General features: G+C 39.7%; 2 long non-coding RNA genes across 2 annotated transcripts; one reads left to right on the forward strand and one right to left on the reverse strand.

Annotated features, from left to right (window-relative positions):
- Window positions 1–8,161: 8,161 nt before the first annotated feature.
- On the reverse strand, window positions 8,162–11,852 carry LOC113027435 (uncharacterized). Its single transcript, XR_003273052.2, has 3 exons — window positions 8,607–11,852; window positions 8,380–8,529; window positions 8,162–8,298 (listed from the first exon to the last, which is right to left on the reverse strand). It is a non-coding gene; the product is annotated as an uncharacterized LOC113027435 (long non-coding RNA).
- Window positions 11,853–17,408: 5,556 nt separating this feature from the next.
- LOC145429849 (uncharacterized) lies at window positions 17,409–18,204 on the forward strand. Its single transcript, XR_013910180.1, has 2 exons — window positions 17,409–17,941; window positions 18,032–18,204. It is a non-coding gene; the product is annotated as an uncharacterized LOC145429849 (long non-coding RNA).
- Window positions 18,205–23,347: the final 5,143 nt, after the last annotated feature.

Here is a 23,347-nt window from a genome sequence, read left to right on the forward strand (position 1 = left end):
AGATTCATTACAATTTGCGCAGGAGTCCTATAAAATATCCATAGAGTCACAGCAAAACATCTGAGTTTGCATTCAGGGCTGCCAGAAGTAATCCCTAGAGCTTTGTGTGTGTGTGTGTGTGTGTGTGTGCATGTTTCTCTGTATGAGTCTGTATTTATGTAAGAAAGGAGCATGTTTGCAGTATGTTTGCTCATTTATACTGTATGGGTTTATACTTTTCTATGTATGTGTGCATATGAGCTATGCATTCATTTACATCGTCTGACTTTAACAGTGTCTTTAAATACATGTAAGCACCATACCAAAAGCTGGGTAGGTTTGTGTGCATGCACATATGCAACATCTATGTGTATTCCGCCATGTATGTTACTTCTAGTGTGCACTAGTGTGTGTTCTTGAATGTGTGTGTATGTGTGTCTGAGTGATTGATTGAGTGATGCCAGCTTCCCACCACCCTCTGTCTCTTGACCTTTCCTACCAGTCTTTGTGTTTAGCAGATGATGAGATTTTAATGCCAGCCAGTGCAGACAGGTTCCATCAGGATACAGCTTACACTGAGCAGTACGGGAGGCAGACAGCGGGAAAGAAATGTCCATCATGTCATTGGTAGTCTTTAAAATTGAGTTTTCATTGACATTTCGACATTCTCATTTCTAAAGTAAACATCCAGTAGATTTTTCTTTTAGTTAAAAAAGAAGCTAATTTAATTTCTGCAAAGTTCATTGTGAATGTACAATAGTCTTTTTTCAAGATTTCAATTGAGTCATGTAAATGAATGGACAATTATAAAACAATAGACTGAACAAATGCAAACAGATGATGGTTCAAGTCTGAGCTTGCGTATCTAAAATACAAAATGCTACTTCGATGAGGAAAACAGATCAACGATCATCATTACATACTTTTAAAACAGAATCATAGGAATTAAGAAGGGTGGTGACAAAAACTCCCTCTTAATCAAGATATGTGTGTTTGCCTGGAAAACAACACTACAAATACCCTCGTGGGCCGTACCTAATCAAGATGAGTGCTGAACTTTTTAATTCTTCTTTAAACCTTTAAGTAACAGTAACAGTGATTTGAACGTTTTTGAAAAAATGTACACAAACTGTGTATAAAGGTACCTATCCAATTCTTTCATATTTTTTGTCATTATTCATTGATATACTGCTACCACTATAAAAAGTCCATCTCATGTCTGCATGCACTGATTTGCAGCAATGTGATTCACAGCTTGCAAGTGGTTTTTCTGTGTCCTGCCTCCTACCTCTTGCGACACTGTATGGAGGCGCTGTCTAATTTAAGAACAGTGTTTTGATAATATTTTGATATTTTAATGTGTTGTGTGTTATGTAGAAAATGGTTTTAACCTGACCTGTTTTTCACAACACAGAGTATATGTATGAAATCAGCTCTAAGTGGAAATCAGAAGCCGCTGTGGTTCAGGTGGCAGAGCAGGTTGTCTACCTATCAAAAGGTCAGTGGATTGCACCCTGACTCCTCCGGTCTGCATGCTGAAATATCCTTGGGCAAGGTAGTGCACCCTTAGTTGCCCTTGATGCATCATGTGAAGTGTGAGTATGAGTGTGAACGAGAATTATAGTAGTGCAAAATAAATACCAGTCCATTTATTTCACCAATGATGAACGAGCTGTAATCTGGCCTCCCAATTTTCTCTTAAATGAGAGATTTCTATTTAAATTGGATTTTTCACTAAAACAACAAATTAATAAATTTGGCCCTGTGCCAGCAGTGTGTTCAGCTCTGGCCCCAGATGTCAGCCTAATGTGTACCATAACCCTGGAGAACCCATGGGGTCAGAGCCGACCCCATTGGTTTACTAGGGAAACCATGGGGTCAAATTTGACCCCATGGTTTCTCCAGGGTTAATCAAGCCATGTAACATGATAGTGCAAAAGTAACATGACGAAACTCTGTTCAGACACTGAATGTGTTTCTATACAACATGCCACATTCACACACTTTCTCTAAACTGAGTGCTTCTTAACTACAGCCACACACATTCTCACCCTTGACATGCAGACTGGAGGAGCCAGGGATCGAACCACTAACCTTCTGATCAGTAGGTGAAAATATATTTAATGATGTAAAATATATTTAAATATATTTGACTTTCATCAGACTGAATCAGTGTCAAAAACGCAGACAATGTCAAGGTAGCAGACACAGTTTGTACTCAGTTGTAAGATCTGACGAGATCAAGCATGAGAAAGTTGTACAGAATGAGCAACAGAATGAGAGCAACACAGTATTGAGGAGAGTGTGTATTGATTGCATTTCCATTTAAAGGGGTGGCAGACAATAACTGGGTTGTAAAGTGGAAGATGAAAACTAATAAGCCTGCTGTTTAAACTACAAGAGTAGAACTATAGATGGACGACATAGAAAGGATATTCCTTCTAATATATCACAGACGCCGTGTTTTTTAAATGTTATTTTGAGATGGTTATGTTATCTTGAATATTTGGTTTTGAAATTGGTCATCTATGGATAGTCACAATTTGTCATTTAGTAGTAATTCATATGCACAGAATAGCACTATTTACTCTTGCCAAATGCCACGTTAATGACTGTATGGTAAAGAATAGCTTTTGAACTGTGTGCACAGACTGAAATAAATATGAAATATGAAACATGGTGAAACAGCTAAGCTAGCACAGAAGGTACCCAAGTCAGTATTTCTAAGGCGTTAGGCTTCCTTGCAGTTGCACACAGAGTTGCAGTTTTTCCTATTTCCTACTTTTTAGAGTACATTTAAAGCACACATTCCTGGTTGATGCCCTTTTAGTTTAGCAGTTGTTTAGACAGGCCAGAGCAGTCACAACAAATTGGTGAATCTGTTGACAAGACTCCAGGAAATTACTGCTCCCTGTAACAAAACACTTAAATACATACAGAGAAAGAGAGAGAGAGAGAGAGAGAGAGAGATTGTGTGACAAATATTCAAGAGTAACTGAATAAATGCTTTAACCTTTCACCCGCTTTGCCATTACAGTGATATTTTTGGTTTTTAGTACTGTGTCTAGACAGTTTGTATCAGATTAAAAAAAAAAAAATCTGGCTTTTTGTTTTGTTTACTATCAATATAACGGTGAGTACCATATGCATACATCTGCATAACATCAGCATAGGCAGTTGTGGAAATGCTCAGTTCAAGGCAGCCTTACTGCAGAACAGCTAGCAATACAGTAGATCCTAGTGTCCTTTGCATTTATTTTTTCCTCACAGTATGACTCGCCATCATTCAGAATGCAAAAGAAATAATCTGCTACGTGCCAAAGCTCCCTTTGTTCCTAACATTATTTCACTATTGGTCCCTGACCTTTGTTTTATCGCACTCTTTCCCCTCATCTGTTTCTCTCTCACTCTGTGGGTCATCTGACTTCCCATGGCTCCCCTTCTAAAAATTTCATTACCAGGATGGTACCTGCTGCCACGAGTCAAAGTGAATGTTGTGTCAACCTCAGGCTAAAATATTAATTACAGGTTATTGTGAGAACAATGGAAATAGGAGGTTTATGTGTCTATTTGGCAGCATGGTGGCACGGTGGTTGGCACGGTGGTTAGCACTGTTGCCGCACAGCAAGAAGGTCCCGCGTTCAATTCCACCATCAGGCCGGGGTCTTTCTGTGTGGAGTTTGCATGTTCTCCCCGTGTTTGCGTGGGTTCCCTCTGGGTACTCCAGCTTCCTCCCATCGTCCAAAGACATGCAGTTTGCGGGGATAGGTTAACTGATTAATCCAAATTGCCCATAGGTGTGAATGCAGGAATGAATGTGAGCGCAAATGGTTTCTGTCTCTCTGTGTTAACCCTGCGACAGACTGGCGACCTTTCCAGGGTGTACCCTGCCTCTCACCCTCACAGCTGGGATAGGTTCCAGCGCCCCCTGTGACCCTGAAAAAAAGGATAAGCGGATGGATGTTTCTATTTTGTCTTCTCACACTCACTGGCAACTTCATTACCTTGTCTCACTGTGTTCTGCCTCCCTGATTGTCTGCTTTTGCCTTTGATATCTCCATTTTTGTCCTTGGGTCTGTGTGTGTGCGCGTGTTTTAGTTCCTTTTCTATTTTGATAGTCTCATGTCTTGTGTGCTTTACACTGAGTTTGACTTCCTGTGTCTTGTTTATCCTGATTTGTTGCAGCTGTCTTCCCTGGTGTTTCCCATCTCCCTAATTACCTGGTATGTATATAATGTCTCAGTTGTCCCTTGTGCTTTGTTCAGTTCAATTCATATAATGCCCAATCACAACAGATACTGCGAGGTGCTTAACATTGTAAGGTTGAAACCCCAACAATCATATAATCCCCTTGAGCAAGCACTTTGGCGACAGAGGGAAGGAAAAACTCATTTTGAACGGGAGGGAACCTCAGGCAGAACCAGGCTCAGGGAAGGGCAGTGAGTATATCTGCCAACACAAAATAAATCCCAGAATAATGTGGAGATGCTTTCACTTTTTTGTTCCACTGTCAGCTCTCATCAGCCTCATAGCTCTTTGTTTCCTGGATGGTAAACTGAGAGATAGTTTGAAGTTTGACATCTTGCAAGATTTATATAAAGTATAAAATTCCATTTGCTGTGTAGATAATTTAACTTTAAATGCTTACACTGGCACATATAAAAGCACATACAATAATATTTCAATAATACTGATAGACTGAAGTATGAAATGAATTCACTGTTTTGCTTTCAACCGTGTATGCTCTGTCTCAAAGTTCTTGCCTTGTTCCCAGCATCATCAGTCAGCTGTTTTCTGTAAATAAAGCTTTGATGAAATCTTTGCATACTGTTATGTTACTCTTTAAATCTTAAATTACAGTGTTTCTGCCATTACAAAGTACTCTGTTATGTCACAATGTGACCTACTGGTTTAATATGAGTTTATTAACAAAAATAGCACACACGTGTTGGTTGTATGATCACATAACAGTATGATTTTGTATGTCACTCACTGCATAGAGAGTTGTGCCGTTTTCTCAACCACATAACCAACAACAAGTTAATTTCCACCAGATTGATGGCTTTCAGTAGCTTCCAAAAATTGAACGCTGTCCTCTCTCTGCGCTCACACTAGCTGACCCTGGCATGCTCCTGGATACAGCTATTTCAGCTGTGAACCAAATAGTTGGAGGCAAACGCATAAAATGTGTCAGACTTTTTTTCCACTTTTGTATTGCAAATAAAAATGTTTTTTATCAGTGTTTATTGGAAAGTGTAAATAAAAAACTGACTAAAGCAAAAGTATAGCATTACACTGAATAGAAAGTAATCTGACTACTGATTAATCTGATTACCATAAGCCTCTAATTTATAATGCGTTACACCTTGTTACCCCTTTTGTCCAATACCACAAGACAGACGAAGTTGGGCAACTGTGCCAATAAAGAGAACAGCGGGACTTACATTCATAAGGTGGAAAGAATGAATCATTCCATACAAATGCTCATCATTCCTTTAATGGCCACTTAAGGCTTCCTCCAAAAGTGAGTGCATCTCCATAGACTCCCATTTTAAAATACACAGTTTACTGCATTTAAAAGCATGTTTACCATCTGGTATACAAACTGTTTTGGCCATCACCGACAGTTTGCTCTTTTATAACATGGATGCTGGAATTAGAGGCACAGAGCTCTTCTGTGTCTGCTTGCTGGCGTCACTGAACTGAACCTCTCATTTACATTTGTGTCTTTTGGAACATTTTAATGGCATTTGCTGACAAATGATATAATCAGTTGTGTGGGGGACTGCTCCAGAAGTTTGTTCCAGTTTTTTGGCACTTAGGTGCTACTTTGCACTTATTAGCATATATGTGTGTTGGAGTGTTGTACCTGTATGTTAGCTGACTATGTGGTCACATTAAGTATACTGTAACCCCCAGAGCTGTCCGTAGTGCTGAAACTAAAATTTTACATTGTTTACAAGTCAATAAACTCAACAGTACCATCCTGATATTTTCACATGAATCCCACTTTGCAAGAACTGTGCCTTTTTCCACTTTAGTAAAGCATGTGCACATACTCACAACTGCCACTAACTCCTAGAGTATTTAAAAGTAGAATGGGAGGCAGAGCCTTCAGTTTTCAGGCCCCTCTTCTGTGGAACCAGCTTCCAGTTTGGATTCAGGAGACAGACACTATCTCTACTTTCAAGATTAGGCTTAAAACTTTCCTTTTTGCTAAAGCATATAGTTAGGGCTGGATCAGGTGACCCTGAATCCTCCCTTAGTTATGCTGCAATAGACGTAGGCTGCCGGGGGATTCCCATGATGCATTGAGTTTTTCCTTTTCAGTCACCTTTCTCACTCACTATGTGTTAATAGACCTCTCTGCATTAAATCATACTTGTTATTAATCTCTGTCTCTCTTCCACAGCATGTCTTAATCCTGTTTTCCTTCTCTCACCCCAACCACTCACAGCAGATGGCCCCGCCCCTCCCTGAGCCTGGTTCTGCCGGAGGTTTCTTCCTGTTAAAAGGGAGTTTTTCCTTCCCGCTGTCACCAAAGTGCTTGCGCATAGGGGGTCATTTGATTGTTGGGTTTTTCTCTGTATGTATTATTGTAGGGTCTAACTTACAATATAAAGCACCCTGAGGCGACTGTTGTTGTGATTTGGCTATATAAATAAAATTGAATTGAATTGAATTTAGCTTACGGCACAATCTTCACACTGCGGTGCTAAAATCACAGGAAATTCAGGGGCATTACAAATACAGTGATGCTTAAGACACTTTTCATGCCCATTTCAGTGCTTAGTCATGCCTTTTTAATACTCCTTTTTTCTGCAGCCTAGCTTGTGTAAATGGAAAGTTATGCTTTGGATTAGTTTTGCAAACAAGGGGATTCCCACCATGTCTCCATCTGTGAGTAGTTTCTTTTTACAGTGCCCCGTTGTAAGAGATGTTACAACGCCTTATTCTCTCTCACCTCAATTTGTGGCTCTGTGGATAACAGGCTCTAAAAGCACAGGAGACATCAGACATGCATTAGGGGTGGACAGGATCATGTCATTAGGCTATTAATATTAGAAACCTTCAACACAGTGCAGCACACAAAGAACTAGCAGTACTGAAGAAAGTGATGCCTAATCACCAAGTGGAATGTGAAAGAGAGGTAGACTTCAGAAAAAAATGGAGTGCACTGTCTCCATTCAGGACATTAGTTACCATAGAGACTAGTAAGGTGTATAGGTGTATGGCTGAAGGAATGTAATGGTAAGGTTGCAACACACCTCTCCAAACACACACAAACAGCCATCGGTATGAACAGCAACACATAATCTGAAGATTTATTGAGCGACCTTTTCAAGATTTTCGCAAACCACAAATCACATTGGGAAAGACAAACTACCTTATTTTGCAAAGGAAAAAATGTTGCTTTCATGGTGTGGCATCTAATTGGGAACACAAAGGGTCCCCCCCCCCCAAGACACACACATTCTTTCATAGTACTGATTTGCATTAATTGGAATTATTTTGTTGTGTAACTAGAATGATGGCTTGTTAAGGAAGGTGTAAAATATATTTTTTTAAAACTACAGAATGATAAAATTGCCTGCAACAAGTGAGAGATGACAACTGAGCACAAGAGCAATCTGGGTGGGGGGACTTCAAAAGGGGAAGGTATGGAGGAAAGTGGAAATGGGATAGAACCTAGACAAAGGTATAAACAATATTATTATAATCAAAACTAAAAGAGTGGGTGAACTTTACAGAAAGAAAACATCAGCTGATTAATGGAGAAAGCCAGTAATTCCAGCAAATGAAGAAAAACCTAACAAATACATGAACATGAGACTCAAATAACAAAGTGTAAGGAAACCAGAGAACCCACAAAGACGAAAAGGAAAAAATCTACTTTAAAAAATTCAACTAAAAACTAAACTATAAAAACAAACTGTGTTTTCACACAAGAGTTGGAAAAAAAACTTGTATGAACACACAGACATGTATATTAATTTATCATGTTTTTTTTATATTCTTATATATATTCTTTATATTACTGTAACAAAAACTCCTGTTCATAACCAAACAAATCAATAATAAATGCATATATTCATTGCTGTTCTTTATTACAAGCTACAGGTGTCAAGAACCGAAGTTCAACACACAAGCTGGACCCAGGAGCAGAACACACACACAGCGGTACGAGAGAAAAAATAAACTTTATTATAACTGAGAGTGTCCCGGGAGAGTAGAAGGGAGAAAACGCACGGAACCAGAGAAACCGAGGGACCGGGAGAAGAATCGCGCAGGAAACGCCGAGAGCGGGACCGTGGGAGGCTGAAACTGAAAAAGAAAAAAGGATTATTGGGGTGCGGGTAAACCGGCAGCATACGAGGGGAGGTAGTGTACGCGTCTTACGATGATAGCGGGGCCAAGGGAACCGGAGGGAGGGGTGAGGGTCCGTGGGGAGAAGCTCCAGAAAGGGCGAGGCAGCTGGGGTTGATCGTGATCCAAATTCTGGACAGGCAGGTGGACAGGCTGGTGACTCAAAACACGCCGAGCAGTGATCTGGGTATACAAGGCAGAGTTAGTACTAGTTCACACGGATAGGATTGCCTAAGGACTTTCCCGTAGGTGTGCGTTACCGCTGAAGGACGATTACGGACTGGCGTGGAGCAGCAGGCTGGGCAGGATTAAATGGTCCACCTGGTGATCGCCTGGGATGGGATGCAGGTGTGGAGTCAGCGGCCACGCCCACGGGAGTGGGCATCCCATCAGCACCTCAGACGCCGGGCCGCGGACCATGACAACAGGTTTATTGTATAACACAAAGTAATCAATTACAGACACCAACACCGACACATAATTCCAAGAATCCTACATGCAGGGTATATGTAATCATGCCATTCGTTTTGACAGCAGTACTACATATAATATACTTTGTAAGGATTTGGGTGTAATTCCCAAAAGCTGTTTAGGTATTGATAATCCTGATGACCTAGGCAGTTTATTAAATTCAGTTTCATCCAGATTGATTAATGCTTCCAGGAAACAAACACATATCATATCATTAAGAACCAGTAAGTTTTATTAGGCACTGAAAACTACATTTTAAGTTTAGAAAGATTACATGGAAAATTTTAGGACATAACACCAAAAAACATGTCCCAACACATTTTGAATGGACATGTCTGTAAAAGGATATACAGTATAGAGGTTTCTGCACATTAAGTGTGATACAATCAGTGGACATGAGGGGAAACTGTGCATTCCCCCACTGTTTGGTGAGCGGTTTCCGTCACTCGTAAACCAATGCACAAAAAAACAAAACAGAAAATCACATTGTCCTGTGCATTCTTAATCATCCAGTTAAAGAATCTTAGAATATTGTGATTGCATATTAGTAATCAAGAAACTGACCCCACAGCCCACTGTTAGTCAGTGGTGCTAGTTTCAGTCATTATGCAAATGCACTGTTTAAAGATTTGGGGAAACTAGCAGTCAGCTGAGACTGAAGAAGTCACTGGGATAAGTGAGGAAATGTTTCTCTTACTGAAAACGATACATCCAGATAAACAGAACAAACTTTTGGTGATTTCTTTGGTCACTAGTAGATCACGATTGCCTGTCATTTGCATGAATGACACCAAGTTGTCTGCCAAGACTCACTTGAAAAAACTTGAGAAAGGTGTTGTGCAAACTGTAACTGTCATGTCTGCTCCCTGAAGTAATATCGTAACATGGTATCAGAAGTGAACTGATAAGGCTATAGAAGAGTGTCGCACACATGGAAGGGCTTAAGCCGCCAGCTGGACTTGAATTGCTGCAAGGGAACCTCTCGGAAAATTGGAGACGGTTTCGGCAACGGTTCGAGCTGTATCTCGCGGCTACAGGAGGGGCTAGCAAGCCACCCAAGGTACAGTCTTCACTATTTCTTCACGTTGCTGGAGAGGAAGCGGTTGAAGTGTACAATACCTTCACGTTTGCGGAAAATGGTGATGAGCATAAGCTGACGAAAATAGAAAATAATGGAGAAATTTGAGGAATACTGTAACCCAAAGAAGAACATAACCTATGAAAGGTACAAGTTTTTCACGTGTGTGCAAGGGGATATGCCAATTAGCCAATACATCACAGAGCTAAAACTAAGGGCCAAGTCACGTGAATTTGGACAACTGCAAGAATCCCTCATCAGAGATCGCGTAGTGTGTGGAATTACATCGGATGCAATGAGAGAAAGGCTGTTAAGAGAAGATGATATTACTCTTCAAAGACATCTTCAAAGAATTTGCTGATGTGTTTGAGGGGATAGGTTGCCTTGAGGGAGATAACAAAAAAGTGATGGCTAAAACCTAAGACGGTGTCATGTCTGCTCCCTGAAGTAATATCGTAACAGTAACTGCACAATGATCACCTTTAAAGTAAATGTTGTACCTTAGCACTGCATTCATCATGCAACATTCAGTTTCCATTGTTTTACTTCTTCTGTTAGAGCAGCTGGTAGTTGTGTACCATGTAAACTTTGGGCAGCTGTTGTAGCAACCAAAGAAGATTAGTGCAAACCAGCTATATTTTTCCTTATGACCAGTGGCTGCCTGTGTAACTGGGATCTTATTAAGATAATTAAGATATGATTAGTGTCTACAAATCCTGAGTAGGGAGGATTCACATCAATTGCTTCAGTGCTTGATTGTGGTCATGTAAATGAACAACAGAAAAAACGGACATAACAATTGTGATCTCACCCATTTTGATGCTTCAGTGTCCATATCAGTGTTTTTTTTTTCCCCTTTTTTGACCCAGAAGTTACAATATTTGGATGACTTGATAGAGATAGCTATCATTAACTAGCTGCATATATAAATGATATGGGGAAAATGCAGATACCTGCAACTTTGTTCCAAGTCTAAAGAGCTTGGAAAGAAAAGCATCTCAACTTCTTTAAGTTGGTTGAAGACTTTGTGCCAAGTAACAGATTAATAAAAAAACTAGAATTTCATAAGCACAAACATATTGGATAGTCTGTACCAAACACCAAGCCATATTATTGTTACATAATTTCAGTTTAGTGACTCCAGTTAGCAGAGGTAGGGCCTTGCAGATGTGGATTGGCTCTAATGGCCTATATGGGGATACCTTCCAAACAAAGCAGCCCCTAACTCCAGTATCCAAGGAGATGAGTTATATAAAAAAAATCACTCCACTCAGATAAAAACTATTTTTGTAGTGTTTTTGTAATGCTCAAAAAATGGAGTCTGTGGGGATTGATTTGCTTCTGGAGAAACTGCAGTGTAGCCACAGAGGGCTCAGTTAACAGATCTTCCATTAGCAACTGGCACAAACTAAGTTTCTAGTTTTGCTGATTGTACTAGTTAAAAACATTCTGAAAGGTTACAAAACAGAGTGATCACTCCCCACGATGATGAACCTTGATTACTGGCAAACAACAAGCCCACTTTATGTAGTATAATTCTGGTTACAGAATGTCCGAGTGTGTGTATATATTGTGCTTTATCTTCGTTGTAGCCAAATGCTAAACTAATTAAAGCAAAAGTCAATAAGGATAACAAGATAATTTCATAATCTACATTGTCATAATTGCATTAAATGCTTCTGCAGAGATTCACTGAACCTGCTCCTGTACTTGCTGCCACTTGATTTAAGAGCCAGTGCATGATGCTTAAGAACACATAATCAGCTTATACACTTACTTTACTGGTTGTACTTTCCAGTGCCTTATACTGAGGAGAAATCCTTGGGTGATTTTTTTTTTAAGCTTACTTGGCTGGACGTCGTATAAACAGAAACACCAAGCAAACGGAGTCATCCCCTTACACTGAGATTTTTTTCAACAGAGCTCCACAAAGGCTTTGGTTCTGCATCTAATCCATCACAGCACTCCCAGCAAAGTGCTAGGAGTTCATTTCCACCGTGGCTGCGCAGGAAACCACACCCTGCTAATAAGCAAATGCTCTTACTCGTTCAGGGACAAACAAACTCACAATCAGCCGGGAATGCAGCTCACCGAAGTGTGGTGTGCATTCAGGTGTAGCCACTGATCCCTGTTGTGAGTTTGAGTGGGAGGTAATCACACGACAGATGTTCTGTTTATTGTATTTGGAACCAAGAAATAAAAAATAAGACTTAAATATGTTTTTATATATTTTTCAGTGATGTGCTCATGCACCTGCAGTAAGTTATTATAAATGACTATAGTGGCACATCCTCTTTGGAAACAAAGCATGCAAACAATGAATTCTTTAAAGGTTTAGTTCCTCCTTATTCTTCAGTAAAGTCTGAAACAGAAAGCTAAAACATGGTCATTCATTTCCTTTACATTCTGATTAAGTCTCATTATGTCTTTTAGTTTACATTTATGCAACACGGCCCCTTTAACCTCTTCAGTATTAGTATTGGATCTCACAATATATTTATAATAGTGAAATGACAGGCTTTTATCTTCCATTTAATTACACCTCCTGCATAAATCAGATGGTAGCATACCTACAGGGACCAGGAAGCCAAAGCTTTGGCAGATAAAAAGGTCCTCTATAGTGTTTGACTGAAGTTAAATATTTAAACTCCAGGTATTGCCTTTCATAATTTTGCACATAATAAAATAAGAGAGGAACTCTTTTGGACTACTGAATAGTTTATGTCAGTGTAAAAAAAATCCCCAAAGCTAACAAACAAAAAAACTGGGCATTTTGTAAGCCTAGTCCCCCTCCATTGACTCCTCACCTCTGTGCTGATCGTTGGGGGCCTGATACACACAATTTTCACTTAACTTAACACTTTTTCTTGGCTGTGTACATGCTTTTTTAAAATTTCACACAGCTTGGGTTGTGTAGGTTGCCAAGTTTCCCACAACCAGAGGTGGGTAGGGTAGCCGAAAATTGTACTCAAGAAAGAGTAGCACTACTTCAACATAGTTTTACTCAAGTAAAAGTAAAAAGTATCTGTCCAAGAAATTACTCAAGTAAGAATAAAAAAGTATTTAGTAAAAAAAGCTACTTTCCTGTCTAACCAATAAATATTTTGTAAAACCACCTGTTGTCTCTGTTCTGTCCAGTTTTGGTACTGACCACATATACGACACATCCTATATGAGCACACAGCAGGAAGCCCAGTATGTATTTTTATTTAGCACCCAATTATTGTTCTGTACAGTCTCTTCCTGCCACTTGTGTGGGATCGAGAACTCCAAAGTCTTAGTGCAACAAACAGAGCTGACATCTTAATAACAGCGAAGACTCTTTCATGTGACATGAACTACATACAAGCATCGTAAGAATAGCTTCTGCCAGAAAATGTCTATATGCTGCTCTATGAACTAAAGCAGCATTATTTCTGCAGAGTCCTGTGCGTCTGGCCGAAGAAGCAGAGAGGAATAAAAGTATGCTAGATGTACTCATGATGAGCACATCTAGCATCGAGTTCAAAAGGTGTGCCTCTCTTAAAAGCTCTGTTGGTCTTCCGTAACAGCTATATCTATAGCTCTTTTGCAACTGAATGTCAGCCTTATTCTCAAAGTGAAAAGTTCAAATTAATGGGTTTCTCTGTGTATGTCACAGAAATACAAAGGTTGAAAAGTGAAGGCAACGGAGAAGTTGTTGGTGTGTGTGTGTGTCTTTTTTTTTTTTTTTTTTTAAAGAGACTTGATTGTATTCAAGTATGTGGAAAAACAGCCTTCCTGCTTCCTTCCTCCATGACCTCGATGCCCATTACCGGATTGAAGCATACAATGGGGGACCATATCCTTGGAGCCACTAGAAGGATGCAGTTTTTAGTGTTTTGTTGTTTACAGTATCAACACAATGTCAGGTTAAATTATTAAGGTGAACTTAAAATTGTGTTTCGCTCCGAACTTTAGGATATCTGTCTACTAAAAACAAAACATTACGCACACTCCTGCACCTGCCTGAGCAGCCACATTTGCTTTTAATGAGGCAGAAAGCCAAAGTCTTTTTAATGCACTATTTAATGCAAAAATGCTATTAGCATAAAAATATTTTAATCATGGAATTCGTTGCTCAGAGTAGACACTGTGTTCTTGGTGAAATGCATAAATGCTCCATAAGTTGGCACAATGCTCCCTGGCTAAGCGTTAACAGGTGAATCTGCAGAATATGCTGATTTATTCTTCATCGAGGTGCAGTTTGGCAATGTTGAAGCTGCAATTCAACTAATTTATTTATATAGTGTATCATATTATATAGTATGAATTCAAAATGATAATTATTAATGGCTGTGTTACAGAAAGCACGTTTCCAAAATCCCTGAATACAGCGTACTGAATTATTAATGCTTTTTCAATTCAGAAAGTCATTACTAACTGCTGCTTTAAAAACCCTTGTGTACATGTTATCTCTGTAGGATGTTTAAACATTTAAGTAGTTTAAAAGCTGCTAACTTTAGGTCTCATGTTTGCATGAGAGAGGCATCATTAGTGGTATGAAATATGGAGAATCCTTAATCTTATTTATATACATGCCAAAGAAAAGAATAAACAGTCTTGGATAATTTAGAGACTGATGTATTCATGAAGCAAATGCTGCATTTCTTCAGAATGAGAGTAAGAGACGGGCAAAGAACAAACACCTTTCATGTAGAGCAAGCCTATTCAAATGGCGGCCCGCGGGCCAAATGCGGCCCAGAAGCAACCTGCGAGTGGCCCTGCCTGTGGTCCTGGCAGAAACACAGAGAAAACGCAAAAAATGAATTAATTAATTAATTTTTAAAAAATTAAAAATTCCTACAGCGTAGTGTAGACTGTGAATGCAACACTCCTAGTAGCCTAGCAATATTTAACCCGCAATGCACCGTGATGTAAACATATTAAACAATCATCGTAATATATGATGCGACAACAGCATGTCTTTCTCACTCCAAAAGCGCAAAATTGACAATGAAAACTGTCGGTTTAACCCTGCCTGGACTGACAAATACTTATTCATTTTACCGAGTTTAATAATCTTACAACCGGAGTTGTACTACCATGGTGGGGGTCCTGTACAGCCCAAGAGAGAGCTGCAGCAGCTTCCCTTCGTGTTTGCTTCTTGGCGAAGAAGAAAAGGCCTTTCACAGATTCTGAAACAATGAAATACTGCATGCTGGCCGTGGTGGATGCGGTGAAAAGTGAGGGTGACATCTGCTATTAAAAACGTACCCCTGTAGGACAGTTCAAATATTAGTAGAATTGAAGTTCTGGCGTCAGACGAGTTTGAAATGCTGTTAGATGACCTGAAGAAAACTGATGTAATGTCTATAGCAGGAGATCACAGACAGAACTGATAATGCACAGTTGTGCGTATATGTCCGTTTTTTGGATGGGAAATTGCTCGGTTTACTACCGTTAGAGGGACACACAGCTGGCGAAATGATGTTTGAGAAGATTTAAGCTCTTTTTGAGGAAAATGGTCTGGATATGAAGCGTGTCTGTATACTTGTGACCGATGGGGCTCCATCCATGGCAGGAAAAGTGAGTGGTCAGCGAAATATTTATTTTAATTTGAAAGGGAATTATCAAAATGTTTTTTGTTATTATTATTTCAAATGTGCAAAAAATAGTTTAGTTATAGCTCCCTTTTTTTTTTAAATGGACCTTTTGGTGTGCATTTGTGAGAGGTCACCACCAGATTTACAGGGGAAAAGGAATAAAAAAAATACTTGTTTTTCAGTACAGTTGTGTGGGTTTGAAATTGATCATGATCTGCTGCTTACTGGCTTCAAAAAAAAAAAAAATCTGGCCCAGATAAATTCCTCGGTTTGAAAATCTGGCCCAACTAACTTCGTAGTTGAATAGGCATGATGTAGAGCATCAACAGGATATATTCACAGATGAAAGTTTTAGACAATCCATAATTTTATCAGGACACGAGTGAAGTAAAATCTGTTACTTTTACCTGCTCATTATCCAAAACAAGTGCATGTTAAAATGAGTACAGCATCAACAGTAGTGCATTCAAAGGGAGGAAAAGAATATCACAAAGGAGAGCTGTGCTTGAAGGAAATATGGGAGGGTAAGACATCAAGTGAACAGTCAGTGATAATTCTATTGTATTAGGTCAGATTCAAAGCAGAGGTCTTGGTTCAGTCAGGGAATGGCTAATAGGAAAATCTAATTCAAATCCTGTCTAGATTACATTATGAATTCACTCCAGGCCATAAGAAAAGAACCTTTCAATTCATGGGGTGTGTCAGATACTGGAGATAATGGATGGGCTGAAGCTTTTCCCGGAAACGATAAAATTATGAAAGTATTCCAGTTTATTCCAATGAATGCTGTGATATTGTTTTATTGAGCTGAATTAGACATTTTCTCCAATTAAAGAGCTGCAAATGTATCTGCAGGTTTATTCAAGAATACAAAGGTTGGTGAGACTGAGGAATTTATATCTCTGACATTCACACAAAACACTACACATAATCAGAGAGATGGTTCAGCGGCTATTGAATGAATCCACCGTGGCCATTGTCCAAATCAGACTGGAGGCTGAAGGGATAAAAGGAGGCATTGAAGGGTTTTGATTGCACTGAAGGTCATTTTGTGTGAACGGGAGTGCTAACCACCACTTGAAGGAAAGATTTTTATGAATGGTAACAGTTTCTGTCTGAACAGCGTTCTCCAAAGAACAACAGTCAAGCCACAAGTTCTCTGTCTGACAAAACAAGAGCAACACAATTTCTTTGGCTTCTTTTGAGACATTCAAGTCACAAAAAATAGCTGAACGAGGGAATTAGGCCAATCTGTTTTACCTTGTTCACTCACAACTTAAAACATTTGAACAAACTATCATAGACCAAATACAAGGTGTGATCTAACAAGTGCTTTGGTGAAATAAAGATCACTTTCACATCACACCAGTTTAATTAATGTAACGTGAAGTGATATTACATTTTCTATTTGTTTTCCCAAAACATCTAAACATATCCAGGGATTTACAAAAAAACATTCAATCATATTGTGGGTTATGTTTAGCTGGAGAGATTCTAGGTTAGGCACATGTGGAGTCTGAGTGCTGAAAATAGCCCAAGTTTAGTCCAGTCAGTTAAAATAACATGTACCTTGACATTTGAGTTTTTACTCCACATACATAGATCTATGTGTAAATGACATTCCTGTGTCATTGTGTGTGGCTCTGGATGTCTATGTGCAGACCCCAGGACAGTCGGTGCAGAGTTGAAAACATTTTTTCTATAGAAATACAGCTAAAGAGATTGCAATTCTATAGCAACTGCTTTGTAGAGATTGCTCTATTATTATAACCTACAGTTACCTTGTTGTCACCTTTAACACTCTGAGGTCCTCACACGTTGAGAGCAGAGCAGTAGAAAATTGTACATTTAAAGATCAAGCAAAAACAAATACCTGAATCTCAAATATCTGTTGAGATGATCTAAAATGTGATTTTTGAGTCAGTATAATCAGAGCAGCAGGTGTAGAATTCGTGCATGCAATGTTGTTTGGTGCAAGAACCTAAATCAAAATCACCACACAACTGAGCTCTGAGGGCTTTTATAGAATGCTGACAGACTGGACCCAGGTGCTGCCGGTGCCACTGATGGAAAGAAGCCACAACAGCTCCCCAGTGCCCACAAACGAGACCTGCCACACCAACAGGCCATAAGGGAGACCAGACTGTGATGTCATCGTAAATGTGATGTTGTCAGGGTCCTGGGTCTGAGCAACCCAGGATCCCTGAGCAGTTATGAATTATATTATTATTATTATATGTATTTTGGTGTTGCTGCTGCTCTTCTCCATGCTTGTAGATGTGAGTGTGTGTGTGTGTGTGTGTCTGCGGGTATGCTTGGAGGATGGAGCTCAGCCACCTGCAGGCCTGAGGGGTGTGGCCCTGCGGAAGGACTGGCCACACCCGAAGTCACACACCTGCTGCTGATCAGGCCTCGTCGGGGGAGCTACTTAGGAGAGAGTTGGCGCTCCCACCGACGCGGGATCATTTCCTTGAGACTCCACGTTAGTCGTCCCATTGAATTGAGTTAATATGTGTAAGTGTATGCCCGCGGTTATTTGTGTCCTGACGGCTGCGTCTATTGTTTCCCGCAGGAGGAGCGTGGAAGGCACGAAGAGCAGCGAGCACCGGGGGGTGCTGACACGGGAGCGGAGAGCACAGAGACACGAACTATTCACGCAGAGACACGACACGGGAGTCTGGGAGAACACGGGGATTTATTGTTGTTTTTGTTCCACTCTGTAAATAAACACACTGTTTATACATAGAGCACCGCGCCTGGGTCCTCCTTTCCCCACATCCCCACGGTCTGCCAGCCAGACCGTGACAGATGTAGCATGTGTGTTAAAGGCTTGGACACAAGATCATTATTTTACTTCAAATATGATGAAACCATTTCTCCATAGACAACCCAACCAGGCATGTGACAGCATGTGTTTTATCTCTTAAGGTCCAAAGAAGGTACTGAAATAAGAGAAAGCACACAGATTGATAAAGATCCTGTAACCGTGCAACAGTTTTTTTCTCATACGTCATTTGCTGTTGATTTGCCCTTTAATAATTTAATGCTCCATTGCTCTCTAAGAACATAATGTGGCACACAGCACTTTCCTGCAATACTTAGCCAGGAACAATTGCGGAGGATGCACATAACAGCATCTATGCATATGGTCTATGTATTGAATTCTCTTCAGTGACAGACCACACATGCTCAACAATTTCTGCACTAGGAAGTGTGTTTGGCCACTGCATTGGAAGACGTGGAGCTGATGCTGTTATGAGAGAGAGCTGGATGATCAACCCATTATTTTATGTTCTGCTGTAACTGAGTCTCATCGACTGTTGTCTAGAAAAAAGGACTCACAAAGCTGAAAAAAGCCATGCAAGTAGCCTTTAAATTGAAGCCATGAAGCTTCTTTGATTTGTGAAGTTTTGCAATCATTTATACTGGAGTGCAATCACCATCAAATTTATGAAATCATCCCTTGACTATTTTTTCTTTTCTTTTTTACTATGTTCATCTAGTAATTTGGCCAGAAATTACAATAGAGTAGGGTCAGGTTAGGATGCATTTTAGCCACCTGCTGAACAGGCATAGTTTCAGAAACTAGAAGGTATTACCTTTCAGATCAGGTTGTTTACATGCACTTAGCTTTCTGCTAGAAGATTTGGATTAGGCTAACATCCATCCATCTGTCCATCCATCTTCTCTCATTGGGACATTTCTGAAAAATCTCCCGTAAAAAGTGTCCAGGAGGCATCCTAGTTAGATTCATCAACTGGATCCTTTTGATGTGGAGGAGTAGCGGGTCTGTAGTACTTCATGAACAATGTAAGGTGTTAAAAATAACATGTTAGTGTAATCACATTACATTTCTTGATTCCCCTCAGAAGATCCTCATTTCTTCTGCTTGTATAGGTGAACTTAATCTTTTGAATCTGATGTTCAGCTCTCCTCTCCAGTACCCCGACACAGAACTTCCAGGAGAGGCTAAGGAATATGATCCTCCCAAAGTTGGAGGGAGGTGACCTGGTGGAAGTCAAGATGTTAAGGTTAGGGTTGGAGCTGCTGCAACAAGATGCCAAAAGGTTCCAGAAAAGCAAAAGGACAAAAATCGAATTGACAAAATGCTTTTAAGTTTTTAGTAGTTTTTTAGTGAAGTTTTGGGGATCAAAATCACATTTCCTCATGAATAATATATATAAGTCAAAAGTACATCTACACCTCCTCCACTTTTTTCAGATAAACTTGATCTTTTCATGGCCTGGAACTTGTTTAGGCTAATGTTTGTACTAAAGTAGGAAAAAATTAATATTTACATATTATCTCCGTCTAGGGAGACAGTCACATCTAACACACACATCTAGAAGGACTTTCCTGCCAGGATCTCAAATGCTAAATTGTGTGTTATAATTTGGAGAATTCAGACAAGCACACTGTAACCTTTCCCTCTGATTTGCTTTTCTTGCTCGCTCCTGACTGGATTTCTTGTTTCTGTTGGCAAGGCATGGGTCACAGTTTTCCACACTGGATAGTGCAGTTCACATGCTTTGCATGGTTCAGAAGATATTTTATATTTCATATTTCTATTTGGTGCAAGGCAAATAGAAATATGAAATAGAAAAAGGTTTTTAGAGTGGTAGGCGGTGTTGCTATTGCATCTTGATGGAAAGCTCCTAGACAAAGTCAGCAACTTAATACTGGCCATAATGAAATGTATTAAGGTGAGCTGAGGATTTTTCAACAACTTGTATCACATTAAGGCAATTTTTCCAAAGCATAAAAGTAGTGTGATACAAATTGCGGTTGTTGGACCTCTGACTGACAGAAATGACCAATTTAAAGTGAGAGAGAAAAAGACAGCTAGCTAGCAAACACTGATTTAAACACTGAATGAACAATAAAGAATGCATTTACAGAATATAGAAGACACTGACAGAAAATATACAATGCTTTATTCACATAGAATCTACCAGAGAGGTCTATAGTTTTTGAACCCTGTAATCACTAACCCCTAAGTTGCAGGGATACTCAGACTCGGGAGCTGGTGAAGACAGCAAAATGGAGAATGATTAATATTTATCACGTCTCCTATCAGCAGAACTCAAATGCTTTTCACTTGACAGTCGACTGTGCACAAATAATGCATCTGTCCTTCTGCTGGAGGATGGTGATCCAGGTCAGGAGTCCTTATAACTAAATGACAAAATAGCTTGTGTCTCAGCAGCCCATGTGAATGCTCCTTGGTGTATAGTCCTGCCATCAGTTGGATACATTAGCATTGTACTGGAATATTGTAACTACTGTAATGTTGTCCCTAAAGTGGATGGCACTGCAAACACATGAAATTCAACAATGCATGTCTATGCTTTTCATTGGCTGCTGTGCATAGCTGTGTAACTCAAACTGCTAAGACATTTTTATCTATCAAACACAAAGAAAGTAAGCTTGATTCTGCTGTATTTCTGTATGGCTGTTTCTATTCTTATGTCACAGTGCACTAAAACAGAAATGGTGCTGCTACTTATTTAGCTCTTTCAGTTGCTAATGTCAACATGCAGGTACTCCCACTTAGAAACAGTGAAAAAAAAGAAGAAGCAGGGAGCACTGTCTTTGTCTTTCCTCATTTCATCTGAATTCCTTTGAGAGGCAGCCCTGTCAGCTTATGTTGAGCAGGAAAAAAAACACACTCCGCCCATTGGACATACCCCTGTTCTTCTAATGCAGCCTTTCAAATTTTTATCAACACAGTTGCCGCTGTGAGAAATTCTAGTGTCTTTCTTTTCTTCAGAGAAGTGTAGACTGTTGTAACTTATAGTGGGGGTTTTAATGCAGACTGGGATGGGAGAAGAAAGTTTTTGAAAGTCATCTATTAACAATGCACACAATTATGAGCACTGATGCAGCCATTTCATTCCATTAATGACCTGCACAATCTACTGAGGGCAGTGCAAAATAATGGGTCAAAAACGTGGAGCGAGTCATCTACCAGCTACAATAATGCTGTATGAGCAGAGTCGTTTTTGTGCATATGTTTCTCTCTTTAGATCAAGAAGAGAGAGCTGAAGATATGTTCTGATGAGAGGTAGGGGGTTGGTGCTGGGTCGTAGAAACTGGAGAAAGCCATTCTCTGGATAAATCTGATAGGTGAGGTGGAGTGCATGATTCCAGAGAACAGCTGGGTTATTATAAACAAGTGTGCTGTATCTAAATGCTGATCGGTGTAACTGACGGGTAAGTGAAACGCACAGTGTGACACATGCAGAGAGGATGACCCAATGTTCTGTTTTAGTGTTGAATATTTGTGCATTTTGCAGTAAAGTGAATACCACAGAACAAAGTAAATCACACCTGGATGATTCATTTAGGCACTCATCTCCAAACTCTGTCCTCAGCTCCTGTTAATATACATCCGTTAAGACAAGCTGAAAAAAAATTATTCCTGGAATTAACAACCTTCATCTCCAACACCAGGACACAAATGGGAAAACGACATATTTCTCCTCATAACTAAATCGGAATGAAGAAAATGTGAAGACATAATAAAACCTTTCAGCTACTGAACAAAGTACAATAATATCACAGACTTTGAATATAACAAAGTCTGAAAGTCTGTGACCTTCAAAAATATTGGCAGGTTAGGTTTTTGTGACATATATATCCTGTTTCTAGGACCTGAAAGGGTTAACACAAAATAAAGTGCTCCATCTCTGGTTTTCCAAGAAGAGCTTCAAACTGCTGTTAAATTATTAGTTTCTAAAATAAAAGATTTATTTTTCCCCCTGAGAGAAACATACAATTTCACATTAATTGATGATTATTGTTATTTTATTTTTATAGCTGGTTGAAGTGATCCATCTTAAAAGTGTCTGTTTGCATTACAGAAACAACAGGGAACTGATTAACCTGCTAGCACCCTCCTGTCCTCTGTGACATACAGGTTAAGGTGATGACTATGAACAATGACATATCCAGTTCAAATGGGGACCTCTGTTGATTCTCTCTCCCTTATTACTTGTCTCCTTTCTACTGTAGCTATTTAATAAAAGAACCCAGAGAAAACCTGTTCCTGGAAAGTACTTTTATCTACATTTGTTTAGCCAGTCACATTATGAGGGAAACATAATTGCTGCAAAGGTTACATTATGCTTTATGCTGGGAACTTGAGTCCATGTGTGGTTAGAAATAGCCAATAAAAGCACTTTGGGTTAAGTTAGCAAATAATAGCAGTTTTAGCTAAATGCCTCTTTTCCCCATCAATTCTAAAACCACGATCTATCCCTTATCTTACACAAAGTGCCCTGAGGACCTATCCCATTAAAATGGTAATAGCAGTTACAGAGTTACATTTCACAGCCAATTGGTTGATCTGTGAAATATATCCAAATATTTCTGGGAATGAACACAAAATAATCAGATACCTTAGTTAATCTAATTTTTGCTGTCCAGAATGCTTCTGTGTCACAGTATGTTTGGTGGAGGACTCAATTGCAGGACTCAGAACTAGTGAAAAAGTGGACGGTTTATTTACAGTGTAGCACCAGGTAAAGATATATACATAGTGTAATGGGAGAACACGGGGCTCCAGGGAATCCAAGGGTGGGGCGGGTGGTCCAGGGCAGGCACATGCTCACAATCTTCTTCACACCGTCTTTGACTCAAAACTCAAGCAGTCCAATCCAATACGCTCACTCATATCCACAGGGGTCCAAAAAGCAGGGAGACAGGCAGACTGGTTGGTCTGGAAAGTCTGTACAAAGAAGAGAAGGTTGTTTGGGGAAACACTGAGAAACCACAAGGGAAAATAGTTAAGAGGCCGGGGCTACACTGACACTAGTTAGCACAACGATCTAGTGAAGAAGCTTAGCCTCCTGCCGTCTTAAGTAGTCTGAAGAGTCACGAAGAGAAG

Source organism: Astatotilapia calliptera, chromosome 7 (assembly GCF_964374335.1).
Source record: "Astatotilapia calliptera chromosome 7, fAstCal68.1, whole genome shotgun sequence".
NCBI classification, from domain to species: Eukaryota; Metazoa; Chordata; class Actinopteri; order Cichliformes; family Cichlidae; genus Astatotilapia; species Astatotilapia calliptera.